The following is a 25,981-nucleotide window of genomic DNA, read 5'->3' as shown; positions in this document are numbered from 1 at the left end:
AGGGACAGCTGATGGCACCTGTGTGGCTTTAGGGACACCCTGGACCCCACTGACCCGCTGTCCTGAGCCCGATCCCCCATGGGAGCCGGGCAGAGCCCACCATGCCCTCATCACCCCGGGGCAGCCGCTGTGGCCGCGGGGCTCCGCCGGACACTCCTGCCCAGCCCGGGGAACACGAGTGGGACCCGACCGGACCCTGAGGGCGGCCGAGGGGAGCTCCGGGCCCAGCACACCCCGCCGCCGGCTGCCATTCCCCGTGCCCGGCTCAGCGCACCGTCGGGCCTGGCTCGGCCCGGCCCGGCCCCACTAGGCCTCGGCTCCCCGTGCCCGGCTCAGCCCCCCTTGGCCCCGGTCCCACCCCGTCCCCCCCGGCCCCGCTCGCTCCCCCCCGCCGCGGCCATTGGCCGCCCGCGCCGCCGCCGCCGCCCCTGACGCTGGGCCGGGCCCGGCCATGGTCGCTCCCCGCCGGCTCCGCCGCAGCCCCGGCAGCGGCCGGTCCGCGCCCCGCTCAGGTGGGTCCCTCCCGCTCTCGCGCTTCTTCGCCTTCGGATTTTTTTTTTCTCCCCCCCTTCTCCTCCTTCTAATTGTTATTTTTAATTATTTTGGATTTCTTTTCACGTTTCGCGATTTCTGGCGCTTACTTCCGAGAACGGCATTCCCCCCCCTCCCCCCCTCCTTCCCCGGGCGGCCTTGGGGGGGCGCGGAGCCCCGCTCAGCCCCGCGGTGTTCGGGGTGGGGGGAACGGAGCGGAGGGACCCCCCCGACCCCCGGAGCCGCACGGAGCCGCCCCGAGGCGCGGGGATGGGCGGGGGCGGGAGCAGCGGCGGCGGCGGCGGCGGCAGCGGCACATCCTTCCCCCGCGCCCCCCTCCTCCCTCCTCCTCCCCCCTCGGCTTCAAAACAAACCGTCACCAAAATGGTGCAGAGGTGAAGGAGGGAGCGGGAGGAAGGGGAAGAGGTGGCGGCTCGGCCTGGGCGCTGCGGGGACAGGTGAGGGCGGCGCGGGACGCGGAGGGACGCGGGACACGGAGGGGGTGCGGGACACCGAGGGGATGCGGGACGCGGAGGGGATGCGGGTGCCGGGTGCGGCACACGGGGATGGTCCCGCTGGGTGCTGCCGGTGCGGCGGGGGCAGCACTGGGGGTGCCCACCCCGCGGCGGGGCGCTGGGCAATGTCGCCGTGGGACCCCCGTGGTGACAGAGCGCGAACCCACCCGCGACACTGCGCCCACCCCGAGCGGGACCCGCTGCGGCCTGGCGGGACGCAGGGAGAAGCAGGGCCCGGCGGATTCCGGGGTTTGCGGGGTGCCCTCCACGGCAGGACATGGGGTGATGACATGGGGGCTGCGGGGGGACCCGCCGGCTCGGCTCCGGGTGCCGCTGGGGGCTGCGGTTTGATTGGCAAGAGCAGATTTTGGGTAAATCGAGTCCTGGAGCGTCCATGCCTTGGCCGTGCGCCGGCTCCGGAGCCGACAGCTGGGATTGTTTGTCCGGGGGGGGCTCAGCGCCTCGGCTCCATCCCTCAGCGGCCGGAGCGCGGTGTCGTGTGGGGCCGAACCGCGACACCGCTGCTGCCGCGGCCTCCCCGCGGTGCCGAGCGCTTCCCTGGCCGGAGGGACCGGCGGTGCTGAGCGGGGATGCGCTGACAGGGCGCCCGGCATCTGCGGCTCTTCGGCATCTGTGACGCCCGTGCGACCGCAGCTTATCCCTTCCCTGCGGCTCCCAAACCCCTTCGGCTTTGTCGTTGGTTTTTATTTTTTTATTTATTTGCCTTTTCTCTCCTCACGCACAAGAGCAGTATGATCAGCTGTGCCACACATGCGGCTCTTACCCCTGCACCGTGCTACCCCATGGTACCCCCAGCTCTGCACGGCCACCAGCTGGGCTGTCCCCTACTAATCCTCCACAAGTGTCAGAGCTGTCACGCGGTTTTGGGTTGTGACTCCCCCTTGCTATGGGCAGGGGTCTGGGCAGGGACAGGGACACCTGTGCTGCTGCAAATTCCCCTGGCACTTCAGCTCGGCGCCTCTGCCTGCCCCCACCCCGGGAAGGCCTGATCCTGTCCCCCCAAAGCCCCTTCTCCCGCAGTGCGTGGCTGTGTATGGGTTTTTGGGCTGGTATTGCTTTGCCAAGGTGGGTGTTCTCAAACCTCTGTCCCAGCGTGAAGTCCTGCTGCTGATGGGGAAGGGGCTGTGCCGGCCTCAGTGCGACAGGGACGCTCATCAGGCCAGGGGTGCAGGTTTTGGGTGTAGGTAAGGGTTATTCTCATTATGTTCTTTCCTTCCCTGAGCTGATTCAGTGCAGGTGGCCCTGGCGTGGGAGCATTGAGCTGCCCCCGTCTCTTTGGAGCTCCAAAGCAAGCTGCTCGCCCGGCGCTCAGGATCACTGGAACGGGCTCCTGAAGGTCACAGACCTGTGGATGGGCCTCATGGATCCTCCTTTCCACTCCCACCTTGCCCTTCAGCCCCTGCAGTTGTCGAGCTGAGGCATCTGCACTTGTGCTGGCTCCGAGCAGGTGGCCCGTGTCCCCGCAGCAGCAGCAGCAGTGGGGGCCGCTGCTCGGGTTTCGCCGGTGCCTCTGCCACAGCAGGGATTTAACGAGCTCCTGTTGAAGGGACATCAGCTCCCGTGTCAGGTGGCTCGGGGGTTTCCACTCCTGCCCGGGCTCTCCCCCAGCACAAACCGGCTCGGGGGGCTCCTCGTGCTGAGCGGTCACGTCCCTGTGTGTGCTCAGTCCTGCTGGGGGGCTCTTGGCACTCTTTGGCAATAGGTGACCTTGGGCACGTCCCTTTGCTTCCCCACGCTTTGGTGGTGTTCTCGGAACGGGGGAGGTGGTTGGTGTGTTTAATTCCCCCCTCCTCACTGGTATGGGGCTGCTGGCTCCTCTTGGGAAGTGCAACTGCAGAGCTGGAAAGGGCTGTTGCTATTTTGTGCTGTCCCCGAGCGGGCAGGGCGGAGGCATGGACGGTGCTGGAGTCACCCGGGGTGGATTTTTCCCAGGCTGCCAAGTGAAACAAGTGGGGTCTGAGTCTCATTTAATGCTGCAGCCCTTTACTGTGACTCTGGCAACATAAAGGAGCCTAAATATGGTCATAAACTGCATCCACTTCAAGGTCCCTTCGTGCTGCCAGGGCAGCCTCACGGCGGCTTTGTGAGAGGGAGAACAAAGCCGAAAGTGTCGGACGAAAAGTACGGGAGCGGGACCCAGCTGCTGTGTGCTGTGTGTGCTGGGAGCTGCCTGGCAGGGAGGTGACACTGCTGGTGCAGGCCCTGGCTCACCAGGGAAGGATGGCTGTGAGGACTGGGGGAGATGCTGCTTGGCACATCCCGAAGGAGCAGGAGGGCTTCAGCTAGGTGTGGAGAGCTCTGCGTCTAACACCCTGGGCGAGTCTTTGAATCTGAAAAAGAGTCTGTGATGAGGGGCAGAAATTGCTTTTCCCTCTTTTTTTTCCAAGCCAGAATGCTTGGAAACCAGGGTCAGGTTGGCGTCACCCGGAGCGTGCTGGGAGGAACCCACCATGGGTGCTGCGTGGCATCTCCTCTGTGATGGATTGCAGGGATGTGGCTTTTTTGGGAGTGCAGGGGAAGAGGCAGCGGGGTGTGGGTTGGTTGCTGACATTCCCTCCGCTCCCCTGGACCACCACTGCCCCACTGGGTGCCCCAGCAGCGGTGGTGAGATGCCATGTGGAGCTGTGATGGTGTGAGCTGGCCTGGAAGGTGGTGCCTGAGGCTCAGGAAGTGAGCAGGCAGCATCCCATTAAATCCTGTTAATACCCGGCAGCGCACATGGAGGTGACCCAAGGCACGGTGAGCTGCACAGGCGGCGGTGGGGCGCCCGTGTCGATGCTGTCCCGGACTTCCCCATCTGCAAGCAGAGCTAAAAATATCCCCCTGCCTCACCCTGCCGCCGTCCCATCTGTTCCGAGGGTGAACTCCTCAGGCCAGGGGCTCTTTCTTTATTTTTATCGCTATTTTGGCAGTTCCTGGCGGCTGAGCCGTGCCGGGTTCAGAGGTGACTCTATTGTAGATGACAGTGCTGCTCCCGGGAAGGTTCAGCTCTGCTGCTGAGCCCGCCGTGGTGAGCAGAGAGTGAGGAGGAGGAAGAGGAGGTGGAGGAAGGCTGGGGAGGCACGGCAACGTGTGGCACTGGGTGCCCTTGGCTGTGCTTGCCCTCTCCTTGTGCCAGCAGGACTGTGGGGTGCATCACCCCCTCACCTCCCCCAGCACTGTCTGGGACTTCACCACTCACTGTGACTCTCAGGGCTTTAATTTTGTTTTTTCCTTTCCTTTTTTCCTCTAATTAGATAGAAGCTTTCAATAAAAAGCTGAGATTTGTTAATCACTTTGTTTGATCAGAGCTCAGGCGGTGCTGAAGACCTCTAGGTTTTTCCCTCTGCCTGTGTGAGCAGCAGTTTGCTTTTGCTTTCAAGATGGATCTCGCCGTCTGCCTGCCAGCAGCTCTGCCTCCCCGGATCTGTCGCTTTGCATCTTGCACTCCACTTTGCTTTGCTTGTGGTTCTTCTTTAATTTTTCCTTTCCCCCTCACTCTTGGTGTCTCCCTGCTGTAGCTCCCCACTGCTTGCAAAACAGACAAGAGCCCTCATCCTTTAAAATATCCTAAAAAAGTGCCCATGTGGAGAGCAAAGGTTTGATAAATATTCCAGTTTGGAGTGATTTATTTTGGGGGGGGTGAGGTCTAGGTTTGCTTTCTCTTAAATGGGGGTGCAGAAGATGGGGGACTTGGGTCTCTGGGCTGCATGAGAATATTTTTTGGGGAAACTTGGCCTGTTTTTGTGTGGGTCACAACAAGGCTGGAGGGACACAGCAGCTGCTCCACAATTCCCATGCTGCTTCTTAGCTCTAGGTGAGCACCTTCCCCTATGGAAAAGGGGGCAGTGACATGAGCTGCATGCAGTAGTGGTGGGGATCTGTGTCACCACTCTGCTCATGGTGACATGTCCTGTTGTGGCTGACTGCTGGAGTGCTGGAGCAGCAGCTGGGACCTGTTCCCAGTGCTGGCTAATGCCATGTTGCCCAGTGGGACTTCAGATAGCTCCATGCCCCTCCGTTCCCCAGCAGAGCAGGCGTGTGGTGCTGCTCTTGTGCTGCCACAGTGTCCTGGTGCACGGTGAGGACGAGCTGGAAGGGCAGGAAGGTGCCTGTGCTGGGATGTGCCACCACCCAGGAGCCACCGAGGTGGCCGTGCCACCAGTGATGCTCGGTCGGATCCACCAAGCCCACGGTGGCCTCTCGCCCCTGTGCCTTTGCTGTCCTTGTCCCAGATCAGTGTGAGGAAGGCACCAGACCTTCCCACCCATCCCAAAGCAGCCAGGGGCTGAGCAGGACACGTAGGATTTCCCAGATTGCCGTCAGCCCTTGGTTTTCCTGGAGGCAGCAATGGCCCTGCTGGGGCTGTGCGTGGAGCAGCACCCCAGGCTGACCCTCCTGGCTGTGAGTGCCCAGCAGGAGCTGGAATGCAGAGGTGGGGAGCTGAGCCATCTGTGCTGGCTGTGCCCTGTCAGCCCAGGGCTGCTGGCACCACGGCTCAAGGTCAGAGCCCAGCACGGTGGCTTTGGGCTGCTGCTGGCGCGGGGTGGAAGCTCTCCCACCTCCTGTCCTGAGTCAGTGCTGCCTGGGCTTGGAAAGGGGGTAATTAAATGTCCTATTTCTGGCCAGGGAGGAAGAGGAGGAGGAGGAGGAATGGTTTCTCTTTCCAGAGCTTCAAACAGCTTGCTGCAAGCGTCCGGCACAAACCCCAAACCGCTTCCAGCCCTGCAGCCCCCCTGGCTGGGTGCTTGGGGCTGTGGGGAAGGGTGACCTCCCACTGCAGCACTGCTGTTGCATCAGCCTTTTTTTGTTTTTTTGGAAGGAGGCAGGACAAATCCATGGCTCCCAAATTATTTTTTTTTACCTTTTTATTCCATGCCCAAAAAGTAGCAGAGAGATTTGGGAAGGGATACCTGCTTGTGTGGCCAGGTCCTTGACCCGAGCCCACCCCGGCGTTGCCAAGGGATCTTCTTAGGATTTCTAGTGGGATTTCTCCTTCTCCTCTCTCCTCCTTCTGCCTAGGGGGATTATCAGCATCTACTGTGTGATGGATCCTGCAGCTCATGGCCCCGGGGGTGCTGGGGCTGTGGGCCTGGGGGTGCCTGCTCTGGAGGCTGTGGTGGAGCTTCAGGTGCAAGGTTTTATTGATGGATATAAATAGCCCTGCTTGGAAGTTTTCATCTTCTTTTTCAAATGGAAGTGCCTTTTGGAACAAAGTGACTTTCCTCCATCCTTTTCGAAAGCATCTTTTTTTTCTCTTCTTAGTTTGAAGACGAAATTTTTCTTTTTACTCTTTAAAATTTTTTCCTTTCCGATTTTTGGAAGGCTTCAGGGAAAAATTGCTGGGCGCCATACCCAGGAACACATCCCATGTCGTGCAGGTGGGGAAAATATGTGGGGTCAGATTCATCTGGTTTGGTTTTCCTTAAAAAGGAAATTGAGAATTGGAAATGTTCATGGCATCAGTGAGAATTTAAAATCTGAGGGGCAGGAGTTTGCTTAAACCTGCTGCATCAAGTGTAAAAAAAAAAAAAAGTTAAATAAATTAATTGGATAAAGAACTTCTGTTCACTAAAAGACTGGCAACATTTCTGGGTTTCTGTCTGGAATTTTTCAGTTGTAAAACCTGAAATCCTCCCCCACCCCTAGCAGTAACCTTGAGACATGGTGCCGGAGCAGGAGTTTCCACTGGCAGGGAAGAAAAAAATTACAATAAAGAATGTGGACAAATTATTTTGACTGACCAGGCTTTTTTTTATTTTGCAGGGGCAGTCACCAGGACTGTCCTGCCCTGCAGCCGCTGTGCTCAGTGCTGGGAGCAGGAGATGAATTACTGTGATGAGGGGCTGGGGCAGGGAATGGCAGGGATCAGGCTCCAGGCATGGGTGCTCTTGGTGCATGGTGGCATCCATGGGGAAGGATCTTCTGGGACAGCCAGAAATGTGTGTTTTTCACCCAAAATACAGAGGCAGAGTGGCTGTGTGTTTGTGTAACTATAGGTGAGGGCTGAGCTGTCGTGCTTTGTCTAAATATCATGATAAATGTCCCCGTGGAGCTGGTACCCACCCAGGCTTCTTGCTGGCATCTGAGCGAGCTGCCAGCCCTGGGAGGAGCTGCCACTTTGTCCTAATGCCAGTGGCTGGGAATGGTGTCCATCCCTGGGGTGCCGTGTCCTGTGGCATCTGTGTCACCTCCTTTGGGTGGGCACCCTGGAGCTGCTGGGCTCGATGATGGGTGGTTGAAAATCCCTCAGTTTGTGAAAATCGTGGTGTTCCTGCAGCCTGGTTGTGCCACAAGCACCCTCCTGCTGCTGGGAATTCCTGGCTCTGTCGGACTTGTGGTGCTTGGAGTGGTTCAGAACTTGCTGGAAGAATCTTGGGGAAAAGGAAAGTGTTTGTGTGTCACCAAGTGTCTGTGGTGCTGGCACCACTGGGGAGGTCATGGAGGTGAGGAGGTGCCTCTAGGCACAGTTATCACAGACTCATGGAATGGTTGAGGTGGGAAGGGACCTTAAAAATCATCTCATTCCAACCCTTGGGTTTATCCCAGGGGGTAAACCACATGTTCCCCGGAGACATAGCTCTGCTCTGTGGTAGCAGCAAATTTATTTCAGTAACTGGATGTAGAATGGTTGGTTGAAGGCAGGGCTTACCTGGATGTGGGGCAGTTTTCCATGGAGTATTCCAGTGAGGAGCATCACTTGGGATCACATGGACAGATCTCCTCTGTGAGGGCTCTGGGAAGGGCTCAGGAGGTTGGGATGCAGCCAAATCCAGGCCTTATCTCCAACCTCACCCCTTGGGTGGTGCTTTCCCAGAGAGCTCCACATACCACTGGACATGTGTGGCTTTGCACGACTGAGGAGGATTTGACTCCCCATCTCCAGGCTTTGAAGCACAGGGATCCATCACGGATCCATCCTCAACCTTCCCTGACTCCACGGCCGTTCCTTCCCACGCGCCGGCAACGAGCCGCCGGGAAAACTCGCACCTCTCGGCTCGCTCGCTCAAAAATATCCCCCAGTCCTGCCTGGATGCTGCCAAGATGGGGAGTGGAGCCCGCGCTGCCTCTTAGCAGAAATCTGTCGCCTCGCTCGGCGGTGGGGAGGCTGGGAGGGAGGCTGGGATCTGCCGAGCGCTGAGCCCCGGCGCTTTCGAAAATAGAAGCAGAACAAATGGTTGGAGCAAGATGCTGGTGGTGAAAGGCAGCCAAGGCCTCTTCCCGCGGCAGCTGGTGGCTGCTTCTTGCTCCTCCATCAATCCTCTCCCCCAGAGCTGGCATTTCCTTGCGGGGGGAGAGGTGAACATCTGGCTCTTGGGGCGGCCTGGGGCGCAGCGATGCTTTATTGGGTTCGGTGCGGCGCCCTGGGGTTTGGCACAGATGAGCTTGGAGCGAGCTGTGAGGATGGCAGGGCAGGAGGAGATTCAGTCGGAGTGAGATAAGGAGGAGATGGTCGGGTGGTGCCAGTTCCTGGAGGGACTTTGTCCCAAAACAAAGGGACACGTGCTGGGTTGAGCTGCGGGCACGCGGGCACGGCGTGGCAGCGGGTGCTGACCTGGTGTCTGACAGCTGAGCATGGAGCTGCTCCCATGGGAGGGGTGGGGGTCTCATGGGGTGAGTTCCTGGGGGCTTCTGGGGACCCCAGGGGTCTTGGGTGCTGCTGGAGAAAGGCCAAGGGTTGGGTTCCTCCCCTCCTGCTGCCCCATGGGCGCTGCTCTGGAGGGGACAAAGCTGCCTTGTGCCAGCCATGGGTACACAGGAGAGGAAAATGGTGAGCCCAGCTCTCAGCACAGATGGAGAGAGTTTGGAAAAGTCCTGGTAGTTGCCCTCAGGTCTTCCAGCTTTTGGGCCAGATGAGAGTAGGATTTATCGAGCAGGATTTCACACCTGCCTTTGTGCTGGAGAGAGCTGCTCCAACTGGACGAGGTGGGAAGGTTGGGAAGATGTTTCCCTTACGGGGAGATGTTCTTGCCTTGTCCTTTCCAGTGGAGAGGACCAGCCGCTGAGGTGAGCTCAGCATCTGCCTGGGTGACCTTCAGCGCCTTTGCTTGGAGAGAGAGGCTGCTTTGCATGTCCTCTGCCCTGCCAGCAGCACTTGCAGCGAGCATCGGGGTCTTTTTGTTATGCAAATGGAGCTTTGGTTTTAGCTTCTCAGAGATAAATACCTTCGAGGCTAAATTTGGAGCTCGGGGCACTGCTGAAAGCGCCCTGATGGCCCAAGGCCTGACAGGTCAGATGCTGAAGGTGGTAGTTTGGGTGTTTGGCTCCCCTTCGGGCACGGAAACAAAACAGTCACGATATTTTTTCCACCGAGGTTATACAAGATTTTTTGCAGTGAGGAACAAACACCTTGAGTCCTGGTGGGGGTCCTTGGCACAGGATGCCACCCCACACTGGAGTTCCCACTTTGGCAGTGATGTTCTGTGGTTTTATTTAGCTTTTAGAGCTCAGGAGATCCTTTTGTCCCAGTGAGGATCCTCACTGAGCTGTGCCCAGGCACAGTGAGATATCTCAGTGCCAGTGACCACCTGGCTTTTGTGGTCAGGATCTCTGTGCCACCCCTCAGAAAGGCTGAAGGATGCAGGCAGCATGACCAGAGGATGCAGTGCCAAGTGCCATGCACCACAGTGATATCTCAGTGTCCCTGACCACTTGGATTTTGTGGTCAGGATCCCTCTCCCACCCCTCAGAGAGGCTGAGGGGTGCAGGCAGCACGACCAGAGGACGCAGTGCCAAGTGCCATGCGCCACCCCAGAGCTTTTTGTCACCTCCCCTTGTGCGTGGTGTGGAGCTGGCATCCCCAGGGGCAGCGTGGCTTCCTTTGGGACCCCGTGGGTCCCTGGCAGCCCGTCTCTCTTGTGATGGGGTCATGGGCCGTTGGTTGGGCTGCCTTTGGGCAGAGCTGTTTGTGTATGGTTTTATTTTTATTTGTGCGTCTTTCGGAAATTTTTCGTCACAGCAGGTGCCGGTTCAGTGCCTGGCAGTGGGGTGGAAACGTGGCTAAAACTGGTTGGGCTTCTGTTCATACAGTTTTGCTATTTCTGTGTCACAGGAGAGCTTGAACTCCCTGGGGTCTGAGGGGGCTGAAGCCATTGGGTTCCTGATTGTTCCCTCCTATGGGGTCAGAGATCACCTAGCAGCCTGAAAACTCACAGACATCAGCCCAGGGGCTCTCTAGGGCTGAACCGAGGTGGTGTCACCTTAACACTCAGAGGTATCTCATGGGCAGTGGTGGGTTCCTGGTTCATCCCTCCTGAAGAGTCACAGATCACCTAGCAGGGTCACAGATCACCTAGCAGCCTGAAAACTCACAGACATCAGCCCAGGGGCTCTAGGGCTGAACCAAGGTGGTGTGACCTTAAGAACACCCAGAGCTATCTCATATCCTTGCAAAAACACAGGCAGTGTTGGGTTTTATTCCAGCAGAGAGCTGGGCAGGAGCACAGGGTCTCCCACATGCTGCTCACAATGGGATACCTTGGGGACCTGCATGTGGAAAGGAAAGGTGGTAGGAAATAGAGGTAAAAAGAGAGGGCAGCTCTTTTGGAGCTGCTTCTTTGCAAAGTTTTGGCATTGGCTGCGTGCTGAGCTGTGGAAGGCTGGGCTAAGGCCACCCCAAAACAGGGTGGTTGTGCTCAGGGGAACATTGGGTTCCACAAGGGATTTTGGGGGGATTTAGGACTTGTTGCTGTGTCCTGGCAGGGTGGCAGCTGCATCCCCCAAAGCTCTGCAGGGTCTGGAGTGCCCATGCCCAGGGAAGCTGCTGTGCCAGCAATGCCCCAAAGTGGGGCTGAGGCACAAGAACGGGTCCCCATTCCAGGGAAGAGAAGGCTCCAGGTAAACCTTAGAGTCCTTTCCAGTGCCTAAAGGGCTCCAAGAGAGCTGGAGATGACTTTGGACCAGGGCCTGGAGTGACAGGACAAGGGGGGATGGCTTCACACTGACAGAAGGCAGGGTTAGGTGGGGTATGGTGAAGAAGTTCCTCCCTCTGAGGGTGGTAAGGCCCTGGCAGAGGTTGTCTAGGTTGCCCCATGGCCAGGTTAGACAAAGCTTGGAGCAACCTGGTCTAGTGGAAGGTGTCCCTGACCATGGCAGGGGTTGGAATGAGAACACCTTTATGGTCCTTTCCCACCCAAACCCTTCCATGATTCCATGATCCCCTGCATCCCTTCAGCCTGCTCCTCCAGCCTCTGCTGCCCAAGCCAAGGTGCTGCCTTGCTTCTTTTCTTTTTTTTTTTTTAATTCTTTTTTTCCCTAAAAATGCATTACCAGTGCAACTCATCCATATTTCCACCACCTTCTCCCTCCTGTTCTCGCGCTGAAGTCTATAATGCTGAAATTATAGCATCCCCCTCGTCACCATGGCAACGCTCAGGGATGTATTTAAAAAAAAAAAAAAAAAGACCAGAAGCCCTCCAAGGATTATGACTTCAGTGAGGGATCAGGCTGGAGGGGAATCTGGGTCATGGCTGGAGCAGGCTTTTCTTCCAGCCTGTCTTCAGTAATTCCCCTTACAGCACCGGGGCCGCGTCAGGGCAGGGCAGGGCAGAGCTGCCACTGGCACCCATGGGTGCCCTCAAGGGGCTCCAGCTGCTCTGGGGGGTGCTGCCTCCCTCTAAATGAGCCTTCTTATTGCCCATGTACACTCTGGGAAAGAGCATCCTCTGCAAGCTCAGGATTCCCACCCAATATTGAGGTGTTTGAACCAAACCCTTTTTGTGGTGCCTGCAGGAGTGCCAGAGCCCTGCTCCCCCTCCACCCCGCTTTGTGCACTGCAAGCTTTCTCTCTCATCCCCCAAAATAAACAGGACTTTTTAAAATATATTTTTTTACTCCTCTTCTTCTTTTTATTTTTTTTTCCTCCCTTTTTCCACACCCCCAGAGCCGCTGTTGCTGGTGGCAGGGAGCCCAGACTCTGTAGGAACTCAGAAATGCTGCGAATCCAAGCCCTGGCTGCCCTCTCAGTTTCGCAATCCTTTGGAAGGGGGGAGAGAGAGAAGGAATAAAATGGGAGGGGATTTTTTTTTTCTTTATTAGAGATTTATAGACTTTCCCACCAGTAGGGACAAGGAGCTGGAGCCGAGCGGCCAATTTCCTACAGTAAGTTTCCAACACTGCTCCTCTCTGGCCACTGCAAAACCCTCTGCAGCCTCTCCTCTGGTGGGTTGGGCTGGTGAAATTTTTGGAAAACCATGGGAAATGCTGGCATTTCCAGTGCTGGGGGGGTTGGCAGTGTGAGGGGCTGCTGATGTAGGGGGTGGTGGGCCAGCACCTCCCATGGGCTAAGTGATGCTAAGGGCCAGGAAAAATCAGCTCAGGTGGTGCTTTTTGAGCAATTAAAGCCTTTTCTCGACCTGTTTTTTGGTTGCATGTGAACCCTTTGGCTTGGGCTTCGTGGTGGTGCCTGAGAGCTGCTCATGGCTGCTGGTCCCTCCAGCCAGCTCGGTGCTGCTGGGGCACGTTCCCTGCTGTCCTCATCCCCCTCAGCCATTTGGCCTCTTGAGGTTTGTGGTCCATTTATTTTTAGGTAATTGCAGTGTCCGGGCGTGGGGAGGCCGCTCGGTACCACGCAGCCGGACAAGGGAGGGGTTTGTTGGCCAGTTATATTTTAAGCACTTTGGTTTCTTACAGGAGAGAGTTTGTGCAGCTCCTTGTGCGCTGCTGTGGAGGGGCCCAGCCAATGCCACGGTGGCTCCTGTCCCCACAGATGCCATTTTATCCCTGCCTGGTGCTGGACATGGGGCAGGGTGTGAGGGTTCAGCTCCTGGCCCTGCTTTGCACCCTCGTGCAGGATCTGACCCTCTGCCAGTGCTCCTGCTGGAGGAAAAAATCCTCCCTTAAGCTGTGCCTGGATGAGATCTGAGTGCTGGCAGCTCTGCTCCCAGTATCCAGTGATTAATGGGATTAAATTGGTGCCCCTAGTGAGGTTTTTTTTTCTTTTGCATCTGGTTTTCTCAAGACTTTTTAAGCAGGGGGAGGCCGGGGCCATGTCGCACTGAGATCTGATTAGATAAGGGAGAGCTGCCTGTGAACAAAATTCCTACCGGATAATTATTTATACCTCCATGTGCGTCACTAATAAACATCTGGATCTGCTCCAAACATCTTCATTTGATTTGTTTTGTAGTCTCTCAACAGGGATGTTTCTCAGCTCCCCACCTCCCTCTTGTCGTGTGGCTGAAATGAGGGGTGGGTTTGAGCAGTTGCCCCCAGCACCAGCCTTGCTCTCCCATTTCCCCCTGGGCATTTTTGCACTCTTGGGGCTGCTTTAACAAATTCCCACTCCTGGGTGCCCGTGATGGGGCGACAGTCACGTTGCCCTTTCTCAGGAGGAGAAAATATGTGGTGTTGGTGGTTGAAGAAAAAAATATGAGTGGTCAAAACAAGCCAAAAAGCAACCCCAGATGTGTTGCCTTCTATTTTAAACATCCTCGTTTGATTTGGGGGCGAACCAGACTCCTGACCTTTCGGAGCACGTGGGGCTGGCAGTCACGCCAAGCTCTCCCAGGCCAGGGCTGACTTCTTGCTCTGTTTGTGTAGAGCCAAGAAATTACTATTAATAACTTTCCCTGAATGAGAGCTGAGTACCTGCTTCCCTGGGGCTCCTTGGAAGGCTCCGGCTTGGGCGGATAACATCAACAGTCATTATGAACGGCACTGAGAGCATCGGCCGCAGCTGGGATGCAGATGGGAAGGGACTGATGTGGGAGGGGAGACATGAAGGAAGCCTCTGGCTGGCTGTGAAGCGCCTTGGGCAGGGCTTGCAGGCGCCACGAGCCATTTTTTGTGTGTTCCTCCATCCTTTTTACAGCCCTGGCCCCTCTTTGCACGAACGCGATGCGAAAACCATCCCGAGTCGCCGGAGCCAGCGGCGAATGCCAGCTCCATCCATGTTGGCTCTAATCTGTGTCTCACCTCTGCTGGGCTGTCAGGAGGGAAAAAAAATAAATAAAAAAGTTTCAGTGCTGCACCCAGCCTTAATCTCTTTAAACTGTATTTCGCTAATCCTTCATTAGGATCTCATTGTGAGCTTGTTATCCCGTTAGGGCTGAGCCGTGCGTGGCGGCGCCCGCCGAGCTGGGTGGGAAGGGAAGGGAAAGGAAGGGAAGGGGCTGCCTTGGCCCAACCTCCTCCAGGATGTGCCAGCAGCACCAGCCAGGTGGGCTCAGCTCTGTGGGGATGGGTGTCTGTGCTCTGTGCTGCTGCTGGGCTGGGCTGGGTGCTGGGTGCTGGTTTTTGGTGTGAGCTGTGGGGATGTTTCTGTTTCTGTTTGCCTTCCCATCCATTCCTTGATGTGTTGGGGCTGGTGGGGAGGGTGGGGGGGTGTCACATAGAAAGTGCTGGGTTTGGTTTGTCAGTCTTTAGATTGTTTCTGGGAGCACCTGCAGCACCAAGGGCAGGGTTTTAGCTGGGGTTGTTACCCTGGAAGCTGGCAGGAGGTGATGCCAAGGGTCTCACCTGGAGCAGGGTGTGCACTGCCATGGGAGCATTAGAAAAGGGCATCAGTTGGAGCCAGCATGGGCAGGCAGGTTCCTTCCTTCAGTGAGAGCTGCTCTCCCACTGGCAGGCTGCTTTAGGTCGTTTCTGGGAGCACCTGCAGTGCCAAAGCTGGGCATCAAGGGCAGGGTTTTAGCTGGGGTTGTTACCCTGGAAGCTGGCAGGAGGTGATGCCAAGGGTCTCACCAGGAGCAGGGTGTGCACTGATCCCCCTTCCCTCTGCCACAGGAGCGTTAGAAAAGGGCATCAGTTGGACCAGCATGGGCAGGCAGGTTCCTTCCTTCAGTAAAAGCTGCTCTCCCACTGCAGGCTGTGCTGGTGCCCTGCTTGGTGCTGCTGTCCCCTGTCCCAGGGGACACAGCCATGCCAGCACTCTGCACTCTCCCCTCCACACAGGCACCTTCTCAGAGTGACTGGCAATGCCAACAGCTCTGCAGCACCCTGAGGGCTGGGATACCTGCAGGCCATGTTTCTGGAAGCCTTTGGAGGAGAGGAGGAGGGTGTAGCTGAAGAGTGGGATGCCCACCCTGCTGGGTGATGGAGCTGGGCTGAGCCGTGCAGGCTGCGCTGGCCCAGAGCAGGAGATGGTCTGCAGAGCGGTGCAGAAAGCAAAACAAAACCCACACACCCACACATTCCCACAAGCACACAGGCAGTGAGCAGGCAGGAGGGGATCTGCCGGCAGCCAGAGGCTCGGCTCGAGTTCATTTGGTGGAAAATGAAAACCATTGCGGCGAGCGAGAAGGTTCCTGCCTTTTCTTTTTCCTTCCTCAAAGAAAAACGTTGGGTGGGATTTTTACCTTGGCCAGGTTTTGTTTCGTGCAGAAACGTGGCTCTGAAGAGAAGCCTGGTGGTTAAAAGAGTTGCTGCCTGTTGTGTACTTTGCTGCCTGGCCTCCTCCCTGCTGGAAGGTCTCGTGGGCACACGTGTCACCACGTCCTTGTCCACTTCTGCACTGGGTCCAGGCAGGGAGGTGGCTCCTGTGACATTGCTCAGTGAGTGACAATGAACTCAGCTTATGGCTTTGCCTGAGAGCCTTGGCTGGGGTGAAAATTAATGCAGGTTTATTTGCCTCCAGATTGGGCAGAATCTCTGTATTGGAATTAAATATCTCTGCAGGTCGTGCTGGGGCACAGGGGCACAGTGAGGGGCTTGTGGCATCATTCACCTTCTTGGGATGGGGTCTGCAGGGATTCTGCTGCTCAGATTCTGGGTGTGGGACTGACAGAGTGATTCTGGCTGGGGCTGGGGTGGTGCTGTACCTGTCCTGCTCCCCCCGAGGGGCTTCCCCTCTCCACCAGAGCACCCTGGAATTGTGAAATATTGTGAGATGAAGTTTATGCTGGCTTTCATCTTCCCATCATCTTTCCATCTTTCCTCACCTTTCCAGAAAATGAGGATAGTGAAATCCTGGGATTTTCTCTCCTTGCCTGGTTTTTGCAGCCCTTTGGGGTGCTCCTGTCAGGGGCTTGGCTGTGGCTGTGCTGCCCCACTCCCTCCCTGTGGCTGGGAAGGTAGAGCTTTCCCAAATGCCTCTCTCCCCTTTTCCTGTGCCTATAATTAGCCCTGGCTCCCCGCCACCATATACTGTACGATCCTGGAAAGAGGTCATGGCTTTGCTGAAATTCTTGGGAACAGAGCTGCCTTTGCAGCTGGGAAAGCAGCGCAATTTCCAAGCAGATAAGAAATAGGGCAAATGCAATTCTGTTCCCTGCTGTAATTTATGGGCTCTGGGGATGGCATCCAAGGGCCTCCTCCCTCCTCTGGCTCTCCACGTGCTTGGGAGAGTCTGGGTGGGTGAAGAGGTTCCAGCTGGTTCCCAGCTCTGTGTGCTGTCCAGTGGTGGTGGATGAGGAGGGTCCTGTCTTCTCCTGGCCTGGTTTTCCCCTTCTGTAGGATCCTGTTGAGGTCTTGCCCAGGACAGGAGAAGGAAACAAACTCATTTTTGGGTGTGTGTGGTCCTTTTCAGTTCTAAAACTTCTCGTTTTTATGGACTTCCCCAGAATGGAACTTCCTTTGCAGCAGGAAAAGGATCATCTTCTTGACCTTAAAGGTCTTTTCCAACAAAAAGGATTCTGTAATTCTGTGATTACCCAATCTCTGGGCAGGTGAGGAGCAGGATTTGGGTTTTCTTCCAAGGAGGGCAAAGCCCACAGAAGCAGAAGGGTCTGCAGCAGCTGGGGAGGGTTTTCCCACCTCCAAATCCTCCTGTGCAAACTGGTGAAAAACTCAAAGTGAAAAGAGTATTTTGAAAAGAGAAAACTCCCCTCTTCAGAAAAGAGAGACAGTAACACAGCAAAATCCCCTGGTCAGAAGTTTCCCTAAGTTTTGCTGTTGTTTCTCTGCCCCTGTACATTTGTTCTGAGACAAAACCAGGATAAATCCACCCCAAAAGGACAGGATTGGAGAGCAAGGGCTTGAGTTTCCATTGCAGCTGGGACTCCACACGTGCTGTATCCCCCTGGCAGCATCCTGCTGCTGAGCCAATCGTCCCTTTCCAAAGGAGAGATTAGCTAAAAAAACCAGGAGATTAAAAAGCAAAACACTTTCCATTTGTTGTAATTGGCTTCTGGGCCAGTGAGCTTCCCTTCCCCTTCCCTTCCCTTCCCTTCCCTTCCCTTCCCTTCCCTTCCCTTCCCTTCCCTTCCCTTCCCTTCCCTTCCCTTCCCTTCCCTTCCCTTCCCTTCCCTTCCCTTCCCTTCCCTTCCCTTCCCTTCCCTTCCCTTCCTTCCTTCCCTTCCCTTCCCTTCCCTTCCCTTCCCTTCCCTTCCCTTCCCTTCCCTTCCCTTCCCTTCCCTTCCCTTCCCTTCCCTTCCCTTCCCTTCCCTTCCCTTCCCTCTGGATTTTCCTTTAACCGCTGAAGGGTTTTGGTCCCCTTTGACAGCACTATGAGTTTTTCTGGTGATTCCAAGATTTAATAAACCCCTTTTTTTTATTTTTTGATTTTTTTTTTGCATTTTCAGTTACCAGTATGCTCAAACTGGGAGCAGCATTTGGAATTTGGAATTTTCCAAGGATCATGGTTCTGTCAGAGGGAGGTGATGCTTGCACTGGCCACAGAGATTTTGTTGCCCCATGAAGGGAACACAGGACAGTCTCCTATGGATCCATGCTGCTCGCTTGGCTGATTAACCAAATTAGGCAGAAATCTCATTTTTTTCAGTGTAGGTGCCTGTGAACCCCCTCCTGCTCCCCCCTTGCAGTGGTGAACGTGGGGGGCGGTGTAGGAGTTGCTGACGACGGCACCGAATGTGTGTTTCTCTGCACCTCGCTGGGGAGAAATATTTCAATCTTTTTTTTTTGGTTGTTTTTGGGGGTTTTTTTGTGTGATTTTTAAATTTTTTTTGTTAAATAGTGGGTCTGAAGTTTGGGGAGTAGAGATTTGCCAAGGATGTGAAGGGAGCTGAGGGTTGAACCGGGCGGTTTGTAACCCCGAGGATGATTTTGTCTCTGGCTCAGGTTTTGCCCTGCTGGGTTTTCGGAGGCAGCCTTGCTCCAGCAGGATGTGCCACCTGCTTTTCTGGATGCAGCAAAGATCTGTGCTCGACCACGAGGCTCTGAGTGTGTGTGAGGGGTCAGGGTTTGCACACTTTGTGCTCCCCAAGGCCGAGCTGCCCTGGCTCTGGCTCAGCTCATGTCAGTGCCAGGTGATTTTCCAGCTGCTCTGGTGCTGCCCATGGCTGGCACTGCTGGCAGGGTGCAGGAGGGGCTGTTGAAGAAGAAAACAGGATAAATCATGGCTGGCCCCACTCTGGACACACCAAGGGGTCACAGCAAAGCCCAGAATGAAGTGTGAGCCTCCCAGTGCTGGTGTTTGACAGCAGCCTCCCTCTCCTCCCTCTCCTCCTCAAGTTGCCCTTACAAACAGGTTACAAAAAGCTCTCAGCTTCCAGCAGGGCTGGGTCAGGATGAGGGACAGCAGCAAGGGCTCCACTCTGGACACACCAGAGGAATCACAGCAAAGCCCACAATGAAGTGTGAGCCTCCCAGTGCTGGTGTTTGAGAGCAGCCTCCCTCTCCTCCTTCTCCTCCCTCTTCTCTTTCTCCTCCCTCTCCTCCTCAAGCTGCCCTTACAAACAGGTTACAAAGGCTGGAATGGGGGACAGCAGCAAGGGGCAGCTGGAGGTTTTTCTCCACCTCCTCCTTCTGCCTTTGCAGTGCTGTTGGAAGGGATTTTGGGGGCTCATCTGCCAGCCCAGCATGTCAGATATTGCAGCTCAGAGGTGTTTTAGGAGCTGCTGTCGCCTGTCAGAGCAGGGAGGTTGGGCTGGAAGTTTGATCACATTTGTTTGGTTTCCACGGGGAGAGGCCAGGCTGAGTGACCTCAGGTGGTGCCCTGAGCACCTGCCCAGGCTGTGGCAATGAAGGATTTCCCCATGGTTGGTGGTTCCTGGCTCAGGTGATGGCACAGCAAGGCCGTGGTGGTGATTGTCTCCCCCAGCTGGCCTGGCCACACCTCACCCCGTGGCCTTGGAGTTTGGACCTGGGTGACAGAGCCAGAGCTGGGGCTGGACACCAGCGAGGGTGGAGACACCCAGAGCCAGTTCCCAGTGCTGTGTCTGCCTGGGGCAGCTCCTGTGGGGTCCTTGGTGACCTGTCCCACGCAGGATCCTTCCCAAAGTGGGAGGTGAGAGGTGTAACCCATGTGGGGCTGTGTTAGTCAGTGCCCAAGGAGTGTCAGGGATGAGGTTTTGGTGTGTGCAGGTGGCATTTGCACTCCCCCAAGCCTCAGGTGGGGTTTGTGGGGATGAGAGGCATGAATGTCTGGGTGCATGGATGGCTGCAGAGGATCTGTCCCCCCATGGGACAGGAGGGAGAGGTGGGAATTGGATCTGTGGCCTCTGGGGAGAGGCAGCAGCACACAGGAGAGGTTTGCAGCGAGTCTGGGTGGCAAAACAGTTGATGGTGCCATCTCTGCTTTATCTCTACCTTGGAAATGGCAGCAGGAGCTGGAAATGCAGGTCTGGAGCAGCTCTTCCTGCTGCTATGAAGTCTCCTGCAGCCCTGGGGCAGCACTTTCACTGGTGCTCAGGACAGTGTGGGTGCTGTGAGCCCCCACAGCCCCCTCAGCCCCTCTGGGGTGGGTTTGGATTGCATGGCATGCCCAGGCTGCCATGAAGCTGGATGAGTTCAGGAAAGTGAGGAGTGGTTTCTCCTCACTGGACATGATCCCAGACCTGATACCCAGCACAGAGCCACTTGCTGTCCCCATCAAGGAAGGTGCCAGCGCTCTCAGCCCCCAGGGCTGGTGCCAGCAGGTGGCAATGTGGCCTGAAGTATTGTCACTGTCACCGGGGTGAGGGCAAGCACTGGCACCCACATCTTGGTGGCCCTGTGCTCTTATAGGGACCCCCATGATGTCCTTGGGGGTTCTGGGGTCAGTTTTGGGGTTTCCTTGTGCTGCTGTGCCAGGAGGTTGGGATGAGGAGGTGAATGGATTGCTCAGGGGGAGGAAATTTGGGTTTGGGAGATAGTTGTGTGTTCAGCCCTGTGGTTCACGCACCCTCTCTGTGCCTCAGTTTCCCTGCATTAGGAGGTGCTGCTGGTGCTGGGACCACTCCATGCTGCCCAATGGGCTGGGATTGCCCTGTCCTGCAGCAGTGCCAGCCCCTGGACAGGCTCCTGGAGCCCAGCTGTGGGTACCTGCACACCCAGGGCATTCCTGCTCCCACCAGATGTGGCCCAGCTGTGTAGTGAGGGCAGGAGCAAGATGGGTGCTGGGGGTTCTGGGGTCAGTTTTGGGGTCTTCCTTGTGCTGCTGTGCCAGGAGGTTGGGATGAGGAGGTGAGTGGGTTGCTCAGGGGGAGGAAATTGGGGTTTGGGAGATGCTCTGTGGTTCACGTCCCCTCTCTGTGCCTCAGTTTCCCTGCATTAGGAGGTGCTGCTGGTGCTGAGATCACTCCATGCTGCCCAATGGGCTGGGATTGCCCTGTCCTGCAGCAGTGCCAGCCCCTGGACAGGCTCCTGGAGCCCAGCTGTGGGTACCTGCCCACCCAGGGCATTCCTGCTCCCACCAGATGTGGCCCAGCTGTGCAGCGAGGACAGAACCAAGATGGGTGCTGTGAGGCAGAGCAAACCCCAGTGTGCCGGTGCTCTCCAGCCTGCCCAGGTCCCCCAGCAGCCTTTGGTCACTGTGTGCTGGTGCGTGGCCCTGCTCCGGGTCCCCAGCCCTGCCGCACCTCCGGCCGCCCCCACGGCCACACAGCTGCAGGTTTCACTTCTGCATCTCTGCTGCCCAAGGGGAACTCAGCCAGCCAGAGCGAAACTCGGTGGCTCCAACGGTTGCACTTGTGCCACCACCCCCTCCCTCGACGCCCCCTCATGTCCCCGTGGTCCTTGCAGGGCCAGCAGCCGCTGTTGCAACACTTGCAGTGACAGCTGTGCTGCTGGGACCTTGCCTGGAACCTGGAGAGCAGCTCCAGCCCCCCTGCCCCAAGCCAGGGCTGCAGGGTGACCAGGAGGAGCAGGGGATGAGCCCCAACAATTCCTACCCTGCCTTGATCTGGGTGCCTTCATGGAATCCCTCTGTGGGGTTTGGAGGAGCAGGGGTGAACCCCAACAATTCCTACCCTGCCTTGATCTGGGGTGCCTTCATGGGATCTCTCTGTGAGGTTTGCAGGAGCAGGGGTGAGCCCCAATTCCTCTGCCTAATCTGGGGTGCCTTCATTGGATCCTCCATTAGTTTGCAGGAGCAGAGGTGAGACCCTGACAATTCCTGCCTTGATCTGGGGGTATTGGAGGAGCAGGGCTGAACCCCAACAATTCCTACCTGCTTTGATCTGGGTGCCTTCATGGGATCTCTCTGTGAGGTTTGCAGGAGCAGGGGGTGAACCCCAACAATTCCTACCTTGCCTTGATCTGGGGTGCTTCATGCATCCCTCTGTGGGGTTTTGGGAGGAGCAGGGGTGAACCCCACAATTCGTTGGGGGTTTGGAGGAGCAGGGTCTGAACCCCAACAATTCCTACCCTGTCTGGATCTGGGTGCTTTCATGCCATCCCTCTGTGGGGTTTGGAGGAGCTCAGTGCCGGTGGTCCCACTCTGCATGTGCCCCTGGCACAGCTGGCTCATGCCATCATTCCTGGGCACTGCTCACCTCTGCCCTGTCCTGCTGGGCACCTCTGTGCCACTGGAGATGGATTTCCTCCTCCTGTCCCTCTTTCCACAGCCCCTGGGATTCGGGCACCACTGGATGGATGGGAGCTGGGGCTCCTCACTGTGTTTCACTGCCAGCCTGTCCTGCCTGATGCTCCTGCTTGGAGTGACATCTCTCCCAGTTTGTTCCTTCGCACCTCTTGGTGTCAAGCCAGAGGAAACCCAACTGGGAAATGCTCAACAGGTCTAATTAAACCTTGGAGATATTGGCTGGTACAAACTGAAGGCTGAGGGGCTGAGATGCTTTAGTTTCATGGACTGGGGAAATGGAGAAAAATGGAGAAAGTCCTTTTTCTTCTTTTTTCTTTTTCTTTCTTACTTCTTTTTCTTTCTTTTTTTTTTCTTCATTTTGTCTGCTCCTTGCTGTTGTTGGGACTCCCTGAGACCGACATGGCCCAGCTCTGGGAAATGGGGTCTGGGGTCTCCCTAGTTTGAGGTGGGAGTCCATGAGCACCTGGCAGAGGAGCAGAGGGCTGGGTTGGCAGCCCGAGGTGGGGAAGTTCGGGTTTGGCATCCAAATGTTTGCAGCCCCGAGCCCGTTGCTAGAGGAAACGTGAAAAAAGGGGAAGGAGAGATTGCGGTCACGGCTCTTCCCCTCCAAATCTGCGCCTCCCTCTTGGCCCCTCCAGCCCCAGAGCTGCTTCTCCTGCCCATCCATCCCCCCTGGGCTTTCCAGATGTGTGCTTGGAGTCCCCATGGTTGTTTATTTGGGGGTATTTTGTGTATGTGTGATGTAGGCAGGGGTTGTTTGTATTTGGGGTTTATATACGTGGGAATAAATTTGTATTTGGGGGGTTTATCTATACATGTGAGAATATATATATATATGTATTTGGTGGGTTACATATATGGGAATATGTGTATTTTGAGAGGGCTATCGGTATGGGAATATATATATTTTTTGGAGTTATATATGTGAGAATATATATATATATATATTTTTATATTTATATATATAAATAAAAATATTCCCACATGTATAGATAAACCCCCAAATACAAAATATAAAAAATTTACAAATAATATACAAATAAACAAATAAATAAATAAATAAATAAATAAATAAATAAATAAATAAAATATTTGGTGGGTTACATATATGGGAATATGTGTATTTTGAGAGGGCTTTGTATATGGGAATATAGATTTTTTTGGAGTTATATATGTGGGAATATATATAAATTATATATATATATATGTGTATATATATGTATATATGTATATATGTATATATGTATATTCCCACATGTATAGATAAATCCCCAAATACAAATTTATATATATACAAATAATACAAAATATACAAAAAATACAAAAAATACAAATAATATACAAATAAATAAATAAATAAATATATATATATTTGGTGGGTTACATATATAGGAATATGTGTATTTTGAGAGGGCTATGTATATGGGAATATAGATATTTTTTGGAGTTATATATGTGGGAATATATATATGTGTTTGGGTGGGGTCAGCCGTCCATCTCCCCTGTACTTTCCAGATGTGTGCTTGGAGTCCCCATGGCAGTGGCCATGGTTATTTATTTGGGGGTATTTTATGTTATTATATGTATGTGTGATGTAGGCAGAGTTTGTATGTATTTGGGTTTTATATACATGGAAATAAATTTGTATTTGGGGGTTTATCTGTACTTGTGGAAATATATATATATGTGTGTATATATATATATATATATATTTTCCCACATGTATAGATAAACCCCCAAATACAAATTTATATATATACAAATAATACAAATAATACAAAATATACAAATATATACAAATAATACAAATAATATACAAATATACATATACGCAAATATAGAAATAATAGAAATTTATATATATATTTGCTGGGTTACATATATAGGAATATGTGTATTTTGAGAGGGCTGTGTATATGGGAATCCTCCAGGATCTTTATGGGCAGGTTGGAGCAGCTCTCTGCTGCCTTCGATGGCAGGCTGTATCAGTTACCAGTGGGGATCCCAGGAGGTTCCCCTGGTTCTCCTGCCCTCAGGAATTTTGGTTTGTTACTTGGTGAAACCAAAGCTTTGGTTTTCAAATGGGAGCAGTGTTAGCACCTCAGCGTTTCTGCCCCAAAGCTGGGCATAAAGATTGTCTTGTCTTTACCCTTTCTCTCCCCTTCTTTTTTCACTCAGAAACAGGAATTCTCTTGCCTTTGCCACCTCCATCCCCCCCTATGTGGTTTTTTCCCCTCAGCTTATAAAATAACAACATTTTGAAAACACAGTACTTTCCCCCTTCCCTGGACAGCATTTTTCTGTTTGTAAAGAGAAGGTTTGGAAAGCACGTGTGTGGTGGGGTGAGCCCTGGCCAGTGGCCTGACCCAGCCCCAGCCCCTCAGCAGGGCCTGTGCAGGTCGAATGGTCACTTTTGAAATGCTCCAGAGGTTCTGGGAGCAGTGCCAGGATCCTCTCTTGGAGGGGCAAAGGACGAGCATGGGCAGACAAGGCAGCTGGCAGTGCCACTGAGTGGGGGCTTTGCTCCTTTGTGCCAGCTCAGAACGTTGCAAAATGGGGGCTTGGGGGTTCACTGGGGTTTGCTGGTGCTGGAAGTCCCACCAGGTCCAAAGAGCAGCAGATCCTGCAGCTTGGGCAGGGGGTGAAGCAGCTCTAAAGCTGTGAGGCTGGAGGGGGTCAGGTCTCAGGACTGTCACCCCATGTGTGCTGTTCATCCCTGTTCATTCAACCCTGCAATGTCAGAGGGACTTGGGGCTCCACTGGGGTTTGCTGGTGCTGGAAGTCCCACCAAAGGTCCAAAGAGCAGTGGATTCTGCTGCTTGGGCAGGGTGTGAAGTGGCCTTGGAGGTGCTGGGCTGAAGAGGGTCAGGGTCTAGGACTGTCACCCCATGTGTGCTGTTCATCCCTGTTTGTTCAACCCTGCAATGTCAGGATTATCTGCAGGCTGAACACCCCAAACCCAATCCTGCTCCCCCTGGAGTTCCCCACCTTGGCCCTACAAGGGCAGCTCAGATTGGGTCAGCAAAGGCACTGCTGTTGTTTGTCACCGTCTGGGCACTGTGGCACGGCCAAGGGCTGGGTGGGGTCAGCTGTTGTCCAAAGTCATTGTCCTGATGGCCTGGTGGGCTCTGGGAGCCAGATGTGGCTGCTGCCCACCACCAGCCATGGGCAGCTCTGTCAGTGCCAGAGTCTGTGAGTGGTGACAGTGTGGCTGTGCTGGCTGTCCTGTGGCGCCACGGGCATCCTGGACATTCCTGGTGTGTCCAGCAGCATCTCCCACTGAGGGAAAACAGCTCTGTGCAGACATCTGAGGTCTGGCCTGGCCACACGGCCCCCACTGCATCCTGGTGGGCTGTGGAGCTCACCCCAGTGCTCCCAAAGCAGAGCCAGCCTTGGCCACATCCTCCTCTCAGCCTGGCCTGTGGTCCCCGGTCCCCACGTGGCTCTGCCACCAGCCCTGGAGGGCTCTGCATGCTGAGACCAAAGACAGCTGGTCAGACACTGAGAGGAGGTTCAGGAGCCTGTGGCCCCCAATCCCCACATGGCTCTGCCACCAGCCCTGCATGGATCTGCAGTGCTGAGACCAAAGAGAGCTGGTCAGACACTGAGAGGAGGTTCAGGAGCCTGTGGTCCCTGATCCTGACATGGCTCTGCATGCTGAGACCAGTGGGAGCTGGTCAGACACTGAGAGGTGGTTTAGGAACCTGTGGTCCCTGGTCCCCTCGTGGCTCTGCAGTGCTGAGACCAGTGGGAGCTGGTCAGACACCAAGTAGAGGTTTAGGAGCCTGTGGTCCCCAGTCCCCACGTGGCTCTGCCACCAGCCTGTGTGGCTCTGCAGTGCTGAGAGCAGTGGGAGCTGCTGGGACACCAAGAGGAGGTTCAGGAGCCTGTGGTCCCCAGTCCCCATGTGGCTCTGCCACCAGTCCTGGAAGGTTCTGCATGCTGAGACCAGTGGGAGCTCCTGGAGCTCCTGGGACACCAGGTAGAGGTTTAGGAGCCTGTGGTCCCTAATCCCCATGTGGCTCTGCCACCAGCCCTGCAGGGCTCTGCATGCTGAGACCAGTGGGAGCTGGTCAGACACTGAGAGGAGGTTTAGGAGCCTGTGGTCCCTGGTCCCCTCATGGCTCTGCATGCTGAGACCAGAGAGAACTGCTGGGACACCAAGAGGAGGTTTAGGAACCTGTGGTCCCTAATCCCCATGTGGCTCTGCCACCAGCCCTGCAGGGCTCTGCATGCTGAGACCAGTGGGAGCTGGTCAGACACTGAGAGGAGGTTTAGGAACCCTCTGAGAGAC

The 25,981-nt window shown here is 55.2% G+C and overlaps 1 protein-coding gene across 5 annotated transcripts in view; it reads left to right on the top strand.

Annotated features, from left to right (window-relative positions):
• The first annotated feature begins 453 nt into the window (after positions 1-453).
• MEF2D (myocyte enhancer factor 2D) overlaps positions 454-25,981 on the top strand; it is a 100,275-nt gene continuing 74,747 nt past the window's right edge. For 3 of the 5 annotated variants that reach the window (XM_064732725.1, XM_064732721.1, XM_064732718.1), the window contains exon 1: positions 858-989. The gene's annotated coding sequence lies outside the window, so the exon portion shown is untranslated. Of the gene's footprint in view, positions 513-857; positions 990-25,981 lie in introns of those variants that run through there. The other 2 variants (XM_064732719.1, XM_064732720.1) reach the window with 2 other exon arrangements.

Source organism: Zonotrichia leucophrys, chromosome 25 (assembly GCF_028769735.1).
Source record: "Zonotrichia leucophrys gambelii isolate GWCS_2022_RI chromosome 25, RI_Zleu_2.0, whole genome shotgun sequence".
NCBI lineage: Eukaryota > Metazoa > Chordata > Aves > Passeriformes > Passerellidae > Zonotrichia > Zonotrichia leucophrys.
This window is presented reverse-complemented; position numbering and strand designations above follow the sequence as displayed.